The sequence below is a fragment of the Sinocyclocheilus rhinocerous genome, unplaced genomic scaffold (assembly GCF_001515625.1).
Source record: "Sinocyclocheilus rhinocerous isolate Xijiao unplaced genomic scaffold, SAMN03320098_v1.1 scaffold615, whole genome shotgun sequence".
NCBI classification, from domain to species: domain Eukaryota; kingdom Metazoa; phylum Chordata; class Actinopteri; order Cypriniformes; family Cyprinidae; genus Sinocyclocheilus; species Sinocyclocheilus rhinocerous.
In genome coordinates, this window is record NW_015631049.1 from 3,241,747 (window position 1) to 3,258,663 (window position 16,917).

Genomic DNA, 16,917 nt, shown 5'->3' on the forward strand with positions numbered 1-16,917 from the left:
TTTTCTGGAGTTTTCTTTCCTCTCTCTATGTGTGAAAACAGTGTTTATGTAGATGATTCTGCTTATCATTGTCTTTTAGGATCTGTGCAATAAGAGATGTGGTTTTGAGTTTTGTACATCACCCACAGAAAGCTCTATGGATGTCATAGATGTTGTCTACTATACAAATATTTATACTTCTAAAGTTGCATAATACTGAAAATAAAGCATGTCAAAAATGACCTTTTATTGCATTTTATTGTCTTTTTACTTCATACAGACCCACATCTGTTATTTGAAAACTAAGGTTTTAGTAATTTAAAAAAAATGCCTTTTTTAACACTTTTACAATTTTGATAATTAATTTCTTTTCAAGTTTTTCAGCATATACTTGCCAATTTTGATCTCCAACTTAAAGCAGATATTCATGTTATAGGTTTATGTGGTCTGCATTTGGAAGGAGACCAACCAAACTCTTAATTTACCGTTGTGAATACAGGTGCATCTCAATAAATTAGAATGTCGTGGAAAAGTTCATTTATTTCAGTAATTCAACTCAAATTGTGAAACTCGTTGTGACGAGTGGGGGCGGGGCCGAGAGCCGTGGGAACGGAGCGAGGCCGGTGGAGTGATTGCTAATGAGGGACACCTGCACCCACTCACCGGTCTCGAGTCTCACGGAGGAGCTCCGGAAGGATAAAGGAGGAGTGACTACAGTGTTGGACGAGAGAGGACCAGGCCTGGATTTTATTTTGTGTTTTGGTTTCGTTTGTGCGCGGCAGTCGTCCGTGAGGGGCTGTCGCGCTATTTTGTGGTTATTTTATTATTAAAGTTTTCTTTGAGTGTTCGCCGGTTCCCGCCTCCTTCTTCCCGTGACTACGAACTACGTTACATGGATATCAATGTTACAAAATCTAAACTGGAACTGGATATCAAAGATTACAACCTCAGAAATGAAACTATCGTCAAACATCATAGATTTCAAAGGTCACACATCCTTACAAAATCCGTAATCTCTACAGATTGGACGTCAAATTGCTAGTCTGATAATGTTTATTCCCTGCAGTCCTAAATCACTTAATCCACATATTTCTACTCTTGGTTTACACTTTTCTAATCCTAATCCGGCACTTCCTACTACTTTCTGCTTTCCCTGTATCATCTCCGTGATCCCTGGGGAGTGTGTTTGCATGACACACATTAGCAGGATTTTAAGAAAGATGCAGTTTTTCTCGCCATCAGCTGAAACATAGATTAGGGTGTCTGTAATATCAGCAACGACAAGCTCTTCTGTTGCCATCAGAAGAGCTCAAACCATATGCTTTGATCTACTTTTAAACATGTCAGCTGTTGCACAAGACTTTTCCTACGGTTATGTCTGGAAGTCATCCACAGACCAGACTTGCAAAAAAAAGGACTTTAATTTGGACCCCGACAGCAGTCACAAGTTTTACTCTTCCTCTGAGCTCGACTTGTCTCTTCTTACTTCCTCTTTTCTCCATTTTCAGAGAGAGGGGTCAAAGGCTCTCCAAAGAATTCATGCTTTTTTTAATGCCACATCACAAGTGTGGCATTAAACTAGACAGCTCCTTTGCACTGTGTAACAAACAGAATTTGTTTCACAACTTAGTTCCCCTACAAAACGTGGATGTGAACCAACTAAAAAAAACTTCTAGGGCCGACTTTTACTACTACTGGAAACAGTAAAAAGTAGCTCAGATCCGCATTAAAAGCAGCCACTTGAAAACAAGTCAAAAATACAAGGAAACACCATCTCACCATTTTACAATCTCATAGAAGTTTAACAGGCTTTTAGCAGGATTACAGTGCATCTGAGATTTGCTGTCTGGCATTGAGGTCTAGAGATGTAAACCCACCCACCCAAAATTAACAACCCCTTCTGATGAGGCTGACGGCCCTCGACTTGCTGCAACTATATTTAGAACTATGTACCGTATTGACCCGAATATAAGACGATGTTTTTTTCTTGGAAATACATCTGAAAAAAACGCGGTCGTCTTATATTCAGGGTCTAGACTTTGACATGTCAATAATACACCCACAACACTAGGTGGCGCCAAAAACACATAAAACGAGTGTCTTATATTCGGGCCAATATGGTACTTCTACACATGTGCAACTTAACAAATGTAGCATTTGAAGGGAACCTGGAAAATATGGATATCTCTTTGGCTCCCAAGGCCAAAAACCCTTCAACATTTATGAAAAAAAAGAGAAAAAGAGAACAGCACCATTCCGACAAGAGGAATGTTACTCTTGTGGATGGAGTATGGATCTGAAAATGAGCTCCTAGTGGCCTTTGGGAGCATATTGCATATTGTCAGGCTTTGGTGGGAAAACATTAACTTCAACATCAAAAACATAGCCTATCAGCCAAACTGCTGCCTGAACAAGAAGAGAGCTTCCTTGAATTAAAAAGTAAAGAAACAAGTGTTTAGTTGCGTGAGTTTTGCTACAGTATGTATTATTAAATTAACTTGAATATTGAACTGACAACCCTGGGCTTTCTTCGTTTTCAAAACCAGTTTATGTTTACCAGTTTAATCACGTCTAAAACATCCAATGCAGGAAAAATGACACGTGAAACACTTACATAGCACCCACAATATATATTCATGCTCTTACCTTTAGGTGCAGTAGGCGAGAACAGCTTCTCTGACCCTACATCAGATGCCTGCAAAACAGAAATGAAACACAATTAGACCATGTTCAAGTAAAGTTCCTTTTTAACTGTTCTTGTCCTCCCCTTTTTAGGGGGAAAGACAACAACATTGGGGAGCACAGGCAACAACATTGGGGAACACTGTTGTGCCAGCCTAAAGATGTCTACCAATAAACAAAGGACAGAGAAAGAAGAAAAACTGGAGGAGAATGAGGTAAAAAGCCAATAGACAAATAAAACACTGTGCAAATGTTTAAGTGGAGCCAAGTTGCGCAATTTTCCACATCCCTACTCTTAATGATCTAATAAAAGAACACTGACGGATGGTGACATCACAAATCCTACCCGCAGATTAGAATAGGAAAAAGGTAATCTCCCTACAAAGTGACTTAAGTGCTATGTAGACTAAACATAAGTGTGCTTTTCCTTCCCCTCCATGTACCAGAGTGTGTAGTTTCTGGCAAGAAGCAAGAAAAAGAAAACACGCCATGCTCTAACAAAAACACACAGTCACTGACAGACAGGACGTGGGGCTCTTAACGAAGAGAAAGAACTCTAACATTTTTCACACACTATACACAAGAGCGGTAAAGAATGCTGGCATACACATTCCAGCTTTTTCTTAGAATAAAACAGTCTATCAATTCAAAACACACACTACGCATTTAACTTAGCAAGAGAGAGCAGGCAGTCATGTGTTTAAATATCTGCTTATTCTGAGCTTCTTTTGACATACGGTATATGGTTATCTATATTATTATGCCTGTTATCAAATGCAGTAGTACATGCTAAAAAACAAGCAAGAAGAAAATAACATTGCTGTTGAAAAGATTAATTTGATAATGTTTCATTTTTAAGCATAGAACCTTCTGCAGCACGTTTTGATAAAAATGGACCACAGTTTGTCTATTTGAATCTTGTGTAGACCAAGTTTCTTGCTCAATTAATAACTTGTTCTTTAAAATGTGTACTCAGTCTAATATGCAAAACCTCCTGTTAGACCAGACCCACTGTATGGCATACTTTTTGAGACCTCCGCTGACGTGAATCCTGGACTACATTAATAAGGAGCTCTATTTCAGCCCCATAATTCACTATGTCAGGGGACTAATTTTTCAGCAAGCGGGATTTTTTATTACACAAGCTGCCTGTGTCTGAGCGCTGGAACACTTTAGCTCACACACCCGTAGGATTACATGAAAGAAAAGAGGTTCAGATGAAACTGGGCACGTAGCATATGTATAAGCCTCGGGTTTGGGCAAAGACTGTTGTCAACAATCGTTCGGCGTGTGCCTTTAATGTTGAAAAGAAACTTTCAATACAATGATCTGGTTATGAAAGGTATTCTTATAAGAGCTTAAACCAAGAAAAGAACTGCCAGACTGTTAAAAAAATTATGGTGATTATGGAGATTTATGGTGGCTGCATTTCACTGTTTGTATTTTTTGCCAGTGAGCTGTTCTTCCGAGCAGCCTTTATACTGTGTCCCTACAGGCCAGAGGTCAAAGGTCACTCATAACAAATTCTTTGCACTCTTACAAAGCAGGGGGGTCGAGAGGTGATTAAAGTACAGAGTGATCAAAATGAGCAAGAAAGGAGAAAGAGTGAGAGAGAAAAAACAAAGCAAAGACCCTGCCTGCTGAAGGAAGCAGAGGGGCTATAACCATTTCAAAACGGAGGAAATTGAAGCCACATTGCTGGGAGCCAAACAGCGTTGGCGGGGCCGCAGGAGGCCTGACCCGAGAGGACGTGTGATACTGGATCTGGAGGCAGAGAGGCCAGGCCTGGGACTCTTGAGATACCAAAACAGTCCTTAGTTCACTTCTCCCATTGCACTTATAAACTACAGGCTATGATGCAGCCTCCTCTGGAGCACGACCCAACTCTCATAGGAGCCACAGAGGAAAACAGAGAGATGGACGGCCAGAGGAGGAGGTAGGGAGGGAGTTAGAAAAATAAAAAGGTCATGGCCATGTGTTGAGAGACCTGCTGCCTACAGTTGTAAAGTGCCACTGGAAGAAAGAACGGGAAAGGACAGGCAGGGAGGGGAGGTCGGATTCATTGCACCAAAACGGTGCTAAGCCATAAAAATAAACAATCACAGCAGTCAAGAGTTCAAACTACAACAGACATCTAAACGTTTTATACTGCCTCTTCTAATGCTCCACAAGAAGACTGAATTTATAAAGCCAAAAGAATGAAAGCAGTTGACATGAAATTCCTTTGTGAAGTATTCTGCAGCGTGACATGCAACTGTTTTTTTATGACTTCAGTCACCGAGAGAATAATGTAGCCAAAAAGATCATTAAAAAGCAGATTTCAACCTGTAATCTAATTATAGATTAAAGATCAAAATCAATACGCCGGTGCAAAAGGTAAAATATAGAAGGTTTTGGTGAGGGAAATTGCATCAAATTTCACTAATATTGAGATTTGACTGTAAATCAATATTTACTGTAAATCAATAAAAAAAACTGGTAAAACCATGGAATTAATATGGTATTCCTATGTGCATTACTATTCAAAAGTAGTGGGTTTGCAAGATTATTTTAATTTTTTATATATAATTTTATATATTTTAATATATATCTAATATATTAATATAATAATATATTTTTAAAAAGTAATTTACGTGATACAAAGCTGAATTTTTACCATTTAAATGTAGTCATTACTTCAGTCTTCAGTGTCACATGATCCTTATACTGTAGGGTCATCAATATACTGATTTGGTTCTCAAGAAATATTTCTGATTATCCATGTTGAATACAGTTATGTTGCTTAATATTTTTCTGGAAACAGCAGGATTCTTTAGTTCATAAGAAGATAATTTATATGGAATAGAAATCTTTTGTAACATTATAATCAGATTTGTTACATTTGATGAATTTGTCATTGCTGTATAATAACCAAATTTCTGAATGGTAGTGTATTTGGTATTATTACACAGTACAAATAATACCATGGTATTGCCATTACAATATTGACCATGGTAGACCCAAGCTGCATCTTAATAAAAAAAAAAAAAAAATTGAAAAAGTCGACTCAATGAATATAAACAAAATTCAATACTGTATAAACAATCCCACTGAAATACATGACAGAACCAGTAATATAACATAAGTCGACTGATCTGTTTCCTCCCCTGCTCCTCCTCCTCACACGCCTCTGTTCACCTCTGACACCCCGTGGGTTCAGTGCCAGGAGAGGGTGGCACAGCGGAACCACTGGAGGCTTCAGAGAGGAAGGTGTGGCACTGCTGCGATGTCACGCTGCCATTGGCAGGCAGGCAGGCAGGCAGGCCGGCCAGATGGCATCAATTATCAGAGATAGAGAAAAAGGGAGTCAGCCTGGCCTGAAGAGGGCTGCTACACAGTCCTCTGATTAACCTGACAACAACAGAATGACCTCTACAACAGATTTTAGTATGTGGATCATGCCTGTGTTTTATCTGTCACAATAAACTCCTCCTCATTCTTCCTCTCCTCCATCAGCAATCATTCCTCACCCATCATCTTGCCTCAGTCTTTCTCTCTTTCTCTCTTAATGGCAGGACATTGTCCAGAGCCTTACAGGCTTCTATTTTCTTACTGTTTATGTAACATTATGTTGAAGAGGGCCAGCAAAGGGCTGATAAACATCACCCTCTTAAAACTCGCGAGTGCCACATCAATCTCAACATTTTGCTTGTTTGTTTGCATTGAGTTTGAAATGTGTTTGTTGATCTTGTAACCGATTGTGGATAAGATACTGTGGGTGTGTGTTATACAATATATTATGTGAACTTGTATAATGTATGTGCACTGTGTGCGTTTGTTGTTCGGTAGTCTCACATAGCCAGACCTTCAGACTCATGGCAGAAGGTCTGGGAACCTTGGCCGCTTTGAATGGCAAGGCCCACCCAAGAGGCCATATGACTGACAGATAAAGCAACCAATCACGTTTCGTTTTGTGCCGCGTCATGTTTAGGGGCGTGGAAATGTCCCCACAATAACAGACTGTGTGTAAAACTCTTGGACGTATTTTTGAAAATCCAGCGTTTAGTTGATCCTGATAAGCGCTTATTATCACAATTGTAAACACGACGGCTTTCTTTTAACATGAGGGGATTTGGCGTCACGGCATATTTGTTTCCAGGCGGAACATTAAAGAACGCGATACGCACGTCTCCCGGAAATCCTGTATAATTCAACCAATCCGATGACGACTTCGAAACTCCCGAAGTGTTTCCAATTTTGTGTGCCGTATGCATCAGACGTTCAGCCAACAGTCCGTAGGCGTGACGTCTGAGGCTGAGACTAATTGTTCGGAAGCTTGTCTTCCATAGGCATGAGACTTCATTTAAGTTATATTCCATTTAATTATCATCTTTGTCTCAGATGATTCTCCTAAAATTACTAAGAAAATAAAGAATGAGATAATTTTTGACATACAATAAGAGTACATAGCAATAAATTATTATACATTATAATATACACTAATATACATTATAAGTCAGAGAGTTCAGTATGAAATTAAATATTGCCCAGTCATATTAATATAAAATTAAAAAATAATCATCAAATTACAAATTAAAATATGAAATAATATTTTTATAGCTCTATACTCTATGTCAGCATGCAAGTAGGTGAGAGTATAAAATTAATATTATATAAACATAACTATAAATATAGCTATGAAATATTTTAAGCCCTAAATATTATAATAATATGAATATTCCAAAATAATAATATCCATTTATTGTTCTATATTATAATTCCTAATATTATTCATTATAATATATTCTTACAATTATTGATTAATATTATGGATAATATTTGATCTCTTCCTCAAGGAGAGATGTCTATGGGAAATCTACGGAGACCCGCACATGACATGCAAGAAAAAAATAATTAATCGTGGGCACGATTTTAAAATTAGTTACCTCGATTTACTAGATTGTGCGCACAATTTAATAATTCGTTCCCTCATTTTAAGTAAACCGTGCGCACGATTTATTAATTCATTCCCTCGATTTACTAGATTGTGTGCACGATTTAATCATTCGTTCCCTCATTTTAAGTAAATCGTGCACTCTATATAATAATTCGTGCCCTCATTCTAGGTAAATCGTGTACACAAAATAATAATTAGTTGTACTTCCTGTCCAAGTACGCATTCTCATAAACATGTTGCTGCTATGTTATGTCATGTTATGTTATGGACAGAGACACTTTAATTGTGTTTTAATCGTGCCCACGATTGATTTTTTTTTTCTTGCATGTCATGTGCGGGGCTCCGCAGAAATCTATGCCTGACCCAAGAAACATCTAAAAAGCAAGCAACAGCAAAGTTCTCCTTTTAATCTGTGCGGTCTAGGAGCAACAACTGAGATTTTAGAAATCTCATTTCTCCATTTTCATTCCAAAGGGGATGTCAGGCGGTACAGGTACAACATAGTTCCTCAGGATTGTACATTTGCCTGCCCTTGCACCCATGCAGTCATCCAGGCATACAAGTTCCTGCTAATGAAACTCCAAATTAATTATCTTCACTCTGTTTGTCCTTCTCTCTCCCATTTCCCTCCCTCCCTCTCTCCTCCTCTCGCTGCTCTGCTTAATAACCTCCTACATACTCGTTTATCATGAGCGCTGCTACATCTCTCCCCCTGCGCTCTCATCCTATCAGCCGCGGTGCAGACCGCCTCCAGTCAGAACAGGTGTGTGTGTGAGAGTGGTTACAGCTCTCTGCCCTCTCCACTTCACAGGAGAGTGACACATACACACACACACCCACACCAGTGCATTAGACATGCATCTGCACCTAAAGCATCATTAAGATGATAATGTATTCCACTGGGTGACCGTGCAAAATGCAGGCCTACCCACAAGTCTGTGCTGCTCGCCGCGAGCGCCACATTCCACATCAGCCGCGATTGGCTGAGGGTGGGGAACGATTTCTCCGTCGAACTCTCGCTTGGCAACAACATGACGAGAACCTGAAGCGCAATCGTAGCACAGCTCCTGTGGTTTGCATATCTAAATCGCCTGCAGTTCCTGCAATCCCGTCTTCTCTGTTCCTCTAATTCACCCCTTTTCTCGCAGTTACTTAATTTACATTTTTTACCATCCTACTTGCTCTGATCTCTCTTCATTTATCTTTCTGTAGTAATCTTCCCTATCCAATGTCTTCCTTTCTTCCGTCTTTCTCGATATAATTTAATCTCACTTTCACTCACACATTTTTCTACCTTTTTTTGCAATCACTTCTGCCTGCTTTTGAGCATTCACAGGCTCTTAACATAACAGGCGGTTGGTGCGAAATACAAATTAGAATGCTATCCGGTGAGCGTAGGGCAGACTGAGATCACAGGGGAGGTAGAGAGAGAGAGAGTGAGTGAGAGAGATGGAGAGAGAGGGAGGGAGGGTAAAGATGTGTCGCATAGTAACACTAAGGCCAAACAGTGAGACAGGGTCACAAATCAGCTCAGTTGTGGTTGCCTCCTGACACATGGCCAGGAATAAACACATTATGAGAAACAAAGTAAAAAGCAAAGAAAACAGTGTAGAAGAGCCATCTTACACATATAGTAAGCTCTGTTCCAAAACCTAGTGAGCTGCCTAAAAAGGGATTACCGATATGTTCCAAAAATTGATGCAGTGCCAAAGTAGAACACAATGCAGAATGCAAAGTAGAGACCGACTAGGGATGTTCATTTTAACCGGTTAACCGTTAACCGATTGTGAAGAATTTTGACCAATTAATACAATCAGTTCTGTCAGGACCACTACCGTCAAAGATGATTGACAATTACCATACAGTTTGGATTGGTGGTATGGTTCTGTTCTCGGCAAGAACTCCCTGCGCATCCATGCAGCCTACCATGGATGAGAGCAGGGAGAGCAGCGATAAACCACCCCCCCCCCAGAGTAAACAGAACAGAACCAACATAAATGTATTGCAGATATCGTTAAAGTTCAATAATGTTATGTACACATTTTAGAATTAGTCTGATTCAAAGGAGAATCAGAAGGCTGAATCCTGACTGACAGAGGAGGAGTTGGGGATGGAGGAGGGTAATTAGCTATTGAGCAATGCGAAAACTGCTGATAATACTGAGGGACCTTATATATGAATGCTTAGATAGATGTCGTATTCCCATAGGTTGATGGGGATCAGCTGAGAGTCAGCTGATGCGAGCTTGACTAACGTGACCTGCCAGAACTAACGCTACGCTAGATTTAAACGGTTTAAAAAGTCATTTATTTATTTTTTTTTTGTAGTAATTTATCAAAATATTTAAAAAGGTTTGCTGCATGGTTGAAATACGCTACGCGAAAACATAAGTCGCATTTTATTATTTCCTTCAGAAATAGGCCTAATGCCGACACGAAATGTTTACAAACATTATAATAAACACTGTAAACATAGCTAGGCTATTTTAGTTCCCCTCACTCCACAACAAATCAACAGTATTTAGAAAAGAACAAGAATAAAAAATATAAGAAGCTATAGCTAAATGACAAGCCAAAACAAATTCATTTAGGTTAAAACTAAACTGAACCAACGTTGCATCTCTCATTCGACACAAAATCAAATGTTTCCGTATCCGCGATGTATTTGAATGCCAAAATATTATTTATTATGTAGCCTACTTCACTCGCGTTCCAATATCCACGTAAAACAAAATGGTTTGCATAACATCATTCACGGCGGTACGGTGATAACGCTTAACGGCACAGATTTTACTACATATTTAAACTGAGCAGTGTGTTTTTTCCATATGTTTGACTGACTGTATTTTATTATGATAATGAGCAGGCTGCATTGTCAAGGTAGCAATGCTTAACTGACTGGCATGTGGCGCCAGCGCAATCACTTGAATTTTTTCCTTCTAACAGTGGAAGCAATTACTCCTTTTAGTCATAAAGATAATTGGAATTGTAAAAGGTTTGTTTTTATTTGTGTACATTCACAATAAAAACAAATCTTTGTGCTTTTGTAAAATAAGCCTAAAGAAAAATAGGACGCCACTTTCTGCTGTCTGGTTTCCTTTCGCGCAGCACAAAAATGAACAAACTCTGAATACTAGGCTACTTGTTGCACAGTTTTTCTTTCATTTTCTTAATTTATTATTTAAGTAAAAATATATTTCTCGTATAGGCCTATTTATCGTTATATATATAGGCCTATAGCCTAGCTTTATTATGTTTTTCTCCGCTCGCAGAAGTGCTGCATGTGCGTGATGTGCGGGTCACAGACACGTATCCTTTCAAATTTAATTAAATTCGAATTTCAAATAATCTTGTCGGTTAACGGTTAATAATCGGTTAACGAGCGTCGGTTGTCGGTTAGGAAAAATAACCGAAATGAACATCCCTAAGACCGACCAGTATTGCTTCATGATCATAACAATATTTATAGGTTTAAAATAAATAAATTAATAGATTTTTTTTAAATTAATTTTGCCCTTTGAGACAAAAACTAATTGGTAATTATATAAAACAATACACATTATTTAAGATTATAATATTACTACAAATATTACGACTTTAATAAATAAAATACAATAACAACAACAATTATATATTATTATTTATTTATGCCTTTAAGACAAAACTAAATCACAATATTAAATAATATGCATGATTATAATATTAATACAAATATAATGCATACATTTTTAAAAAAATATACTACTACTACAACTAATAATAATAATAATAATTATTATTAATATAATAATTTTAATTTATGTTTTAAATGTCCAAAAAACTATATGCATAAACTATTTTTTATTATTATTCAAGCCTTCTAAAACAAAAACTAAATTATATCACAACAATAAAAACAATATGCATTTTGATTTACGATTATAATAGGAACACTATTAGTATATTATTTTATTAAATATGTATTATTATTATTAAATTCAACACTGTCAAATATCTATAAAAATTATTCAATTGTACAAACTGACTATTTACCCCAACATCACCATTTCAGTTTCATATGTAGGCAGTAGACAAGTTCACTAGGTTTTGGAGTTATAGACTCTTAGATACACATCCCAAGCAAAACATGCATTCAGTAACTTGGTGGGCTAAAAGAGAGGCATTCAATTCAACTTACAATTCAACAACTTTTCTACAGCTCGTTTCTCAATATTATCTCAAAACAGCTTTACAAGGATTGTGCCCTAAAACTTCCAGTGAGCAAACCAAGGGCAAATCCTGCTAAGGTGGTGAAGGTACAGAAGGAGGAGCATAAAAACCTGACCAGCTGGATAGTGAAGTAAGGCAAAATTAAATTCCAGTATAAATCAACTATTTGTGCCATGCCTGCTTTCTTGAAGCCAGTGTTCCCATGCTCCTGGGTGACAGACAGTAGCCACACAGGAACTGTCACAGGCTACAGGCTCTCACAGGCCTCCTCGTCTTTAATGTGAAAGCAGGGGAAGATAAAACGTGGCTTATCAGCTAAAGAATCAGAGCCTGTAGACACTGCAGATAAAGATCTTAGTCCAGGGATTCTTACTCCTGCCAACACAACTGAGATAAGGAGAGTAGCAAAGAAAGAGAGCGAGAAAGAGATAAACAGGCTTCCTTTCTGGTTAACAGGACACACTTCCATTAGATGGCTATGTCATTCAATCCTACGTGACTCTCAAGTAAACGAATACCTAAAACTCTACTGGAGCTGAGACAAACCAAGAAACAAAACAATCTGAATGAATTGATTCGCATATAACACATACCTACATGTTCATCGCTTAGTATTTAACTATCAAATTTTTAAAAAAAAATTTTAATACCATTTTTTTTTTAAATATAGCACATCCGTGTTCATTGCTTAACTCAAAGTATTTTGAACCGAAGGCCACAAGTGCTAAAGGGTGCAAAAATTTCAGAGATAAAAAAAAATAATTTATTAAATATCACAATTATAAATTTTTTTAAATTAAAATTATAAAATATTTTTATTACATAAATAAAAATAAATATTTTACAGATCATATTTTAATAATTTGTTTGGGATATATTACAGTGAAAATAAATGTATTTATTCAATTGAATTGAGGAAAAAACATGTTTTTATAATATGATTGATATTTTTCATAGTATGAAAGGGTCATTCTACATAAATATATAGCTTTACATAAAATATATAGCTTCCGTGGCATAAAAAAAGTTTGAAAACCCCTCACTTAGCTGACAAAACACTAACAACATGTCATTCTACAAAGACCTGGGTTGTAAAAACTAGGCAAGATCAAGTACCTTAAGAGAGAACGGCATTTATTGAATGGACTAGGGCTGAACGATTAACTGCATTTGCGATAATATCGCGATATGAAAAAACGCGATTTTTCAATCGCAGAGGCTACGATTACACTCGATCACGTGACACGCGAGAGTAAAGAGGTGTGTTCGACTTAAAAGATCGATCGGTGTATGACATCAAAGTACGGCGAGAGAAAGCATAAGGAGACGTCCGCTCTCTTATAGCTGTCGCAGTACTTCGATGACACACACCGATCGGTCTAAGCAGCGCTGCTTCAAGTCGAACACATCTAAGCAGTCTTCAGAGGAAGCATCAAGTTGGCACGCTACAGTGTTGCCAAGTCCGCGGTTTAGGGAACCCCTCCAAAAAACGAGTATTTTACCCCCTGGAACGCGATTTTCACCGGTGGACCGGCGGGCCATCAGCAGAAAAAGAAAATAAATAAAAAAGTAAACAGCCAAAGGACGTAACTTAGAATGGGAGATTGTCGTGTCGCGCCGCATCCAGTGTAGACAGTGACACTGATTATAATGGGTTCTACTGTATTTTGCCGCTTGCGTCCAGTGTAGACACAGTGTTTAATGTCGTTGGTGAGGAGGAAAGCCGTAGGTTTTTTAAATGAAAAAAGCATTCATTTTTCATAATGTTTAGTGAAATTATTTGGTAGTCTGAGGTGGGATGTGGATTCGGGAAAGGAGGGGAGACAGATTTTTTTATAGGTTTAAAGGGGGGCGCGACCAAAACAGTTTGAGAACCATTGGTCTAAAGTTAACAGACTGTTTAAAAAGTGCAGTCCACATGTTTACATATGTTTATTACAGTGACTTTGAATTACCAAAAATAGTGTGGTAAAGCAACAGATTTGTTTTTATATTTCTGCAATCTACTTTAGTTTGTGTGATTTGTTACTGACTTTCATATTAATGTTTACACCAGGCTTATTTGTCAGTGCTTTATGTTGTCATAATTATTACATGCTTACAAGGTTGGAAGTTCAACAAATCAGTCAATATACTACTGTGATTGTAGTTGTTAAATAAAAATGTCATTCATATCAATTCACGCATCACCTAATTTCATCGTAACATATAGGCCTGACCTACAGAAAAGAACATTTATGTTTAATCTATAGTGTGTTGGTCATACTATACAAAGATTTATAGCTCATAAAGAGCTTTAAAAAATAATTGCATATTAAATCGCAATATTGGTAAAAAAAATCGCAATTAGATTATTTTCCAAAATCGCTAATATTGTGTTGGTCATACTATACAATGATTTATAGCTTGTCTTTGTTGAATAACACAGAACATTAAGAGCTTTAAAAAATAATTGCATAATAAATCGCAATCGCAATATTGGTAAAAAAAAATAGCAATTCGATTATTTTCCAAAATCGTTCAGCCCTAAAATGGACTGTACTTCAATCTCTCACAACCTAATTTCCATTCATGTCAAATTAAGTATGACGTACTCAGACTAAGGTGTACGGTACAGACTACCAATTTAACGCATGTGATTCTTGAGGGATGGCCTGAAGCGCTATTCAGCATCGCCCCTTGTTCACCTTGTTTTCTTCAATGAGAACAACTTCTGAGTCATTCACTACCTCGGGCAAGTACGAAGGAGAGCAAAGATGAGTTGCTTTTTCTTTGCAGATCTGCTTCGCTACTAGGGAAACCCATCCAGGCACATTGAATAATTCATAAATAATATAGGGTTTGTGCCCCTTGCTGGGCCTTCATCTGCAGTAGGTAGAAGAAAGAAAAGGATGTTGAGGATTGTTCAGGTCTTGTTAGACAGGGAGCACGGCGGTCTTACTACGTGATACACCACGGCCTGTTCCGATGCCTTTAATGAGAGGAAAAAATGCAAAGCAAGGCGCCCTGTTTTCATCCAACCATGAAGCCATGTGAATTTTACATGAATCATCTCCTTGTAATGCAAACACGCATTCGGCCAAAACAAGCAGGCATCCTAACCTGAATCAAGGGTGCATTCAGAACCTAAAAACTCAGTGCTGCACATTGCACTCCTGTACGTGAGAGCTCTTGCTGAGCAGGATGCGCATGGTGGCCTTTGCACCACAGATCCACTTGACCTCTGACCTTTCAGGTGCTGCGCTCACTCACACTGTCTGAACTCAAACTGCCTGAAATCAAAGCGGTTGTAGAATCCTGTAAGTACATCAAAGCAGACAGGCACTTCCAGGATTCATGTGGGCACTACAGAAAAGTTGTAGGTGAAAGGGAAGGAAATGAAAAGGCGAAGGCAGGGGAGGCAGAAACTGACAGCGTGTCACCGGCTAATCCCCCACAACCCCTCGCTGCACAAACAGACACGGAATGTACTATATAAAGGAAGCTCACAGTTGAGCCAGGCTCCTGTTGGGATGGGATGCGCCACATTAAGTGGAATTTACTTTTAAAGCGGACACCCCTGCTCATGTTACTGTGCGCTGTAATGCTATCCCCGTGCCTTGGCCTCTCAACCCGGCTCTGCTCGCGCCTTTAAATTCACCTTAGCACCTCCCCTGTCCTTAAAATAGAGGGAAGAGAAGGCTGAGGGATACAAGGGACACAGGAACCTGGTTTCATTTACTTTTCATCGATCTCAAAGGGATAGACCATCCAAAACAGAATTTTTTATCATCATTTACACACCTTCATGGCGTTTCAAACTTGCATGAGTTTCTTTCTTCCGTGAAGCACAAATGAACATAGTCCATACAAAAGCAAAACATAATTGAATCTAAAACCCATTACCTGACATTTTACAAAAATATTTTCTTTTGTTTCACAGAAGAGAGTTAATGTACATGTACAGTGATAACTGAACTACAACACATTTTAAGGAAGTCAAGTCACAGCCTTCATGTGTCTGTTCAAATATACATGACACAAGGCATAATCAAATATTTGAATCACCTTTCTTTTCTGAGCAACTGAAAAATGGTCAATTGTAGTCTGATTAACATGTAAACATCCTATTGAGAATTATTATTATTATTATTAAAACCATTTCAATTATTATTATTATTAAGCCAAAGTACCTTTGTTTCGATCCATGTCCCTTTTAGCATCCATGTTGTCCTACAGCGTTTTAGAGCAACACCATATATACTATACATAATTTAAAAATATATATTATTATTATTCCAAAGTAAGGGGAATTATTATTATATTATAATTATAATATAAATGTATTATTAACTAATGAAATTATATCATTAAATATTAATTATTAATGTTGTTATATAATAATAATAATAATAATAATAATAATACTCAGCTATTCAAATATATCCTTTGTTTGTACCCGCAACTATGCCTTGTGAAGAACCTGGTGACCCTTTCAGTGTCCATGTTTGGTCCTATAGCATTCTATCCCACCAACAGGATTTATTTGGAGTTCTTTATCGCCTGTCTTCATCTGATCTTTATCTGATGTCTTCATTCACTGCTAGGAAACCTGACTAGCGGACACAGTTCAGGCACGCTGGATTGCCATGTTATGGAGGGAAGTTTAGGAAGGCTCGCGGCAGCTGCCCCAGGCATGTCACATTTATCTAACGCCAACCACGGCACATTGTGCAGGGCTTCTTTTATCACCCCCAACCCCAGATGTGCATCGTATGGAAGCTCAAGGTGTATAAATAAACACCCAAGAAATTTCCTTTGACGAGCGCTAGCCACGCAAACCCAGTAAGCTACACGCATTCTGACAAAACGCTACACCCTGTCCGTTTATCATTAAGCCGACAACTGCGCTAACCTTGTGAGAGAGATTATGGCTCTGGTTTTCACACTTACCGTTTAAACCTCACCCCTTCACATACCAGCGACTGAGCCAACCTTGTGACAAAAGTTCCCGTTGGGGTTTTCTATTACATTCAATGTAATGTTAGAGGCGAAGAGAGGGGATAATGATGCCAGACATGTAAAGAATTGAATTATTTTGTCAGACAGCACTGTGTTTACAACAAAAGTACA

The 16,917-nt window shown here is 38.0% G+C and overlaps 1 long non-coding RNA gene across 1 annotated transcript in view; it reads right to left on the minus strand.

The window, feature by feature from the left end:
- LOC107741262 (uncharacterized) overlaps positions 1-16,917 on the minus strand; it is a 56,320-nt gene that overhangs the window by 26,627 nt on the left and 12,776 nt on the right. Inside the window, exon 2 of the long non-coding RNA XR_001640186.1 lies at positions 2,626-2,674. This is a non-coding gene — a long non-coding RNA (uncharacterized LOC107741262). The remainder of the gene's footprint in view (positions 1-2,625; positions 2,675-16,917) is intronic.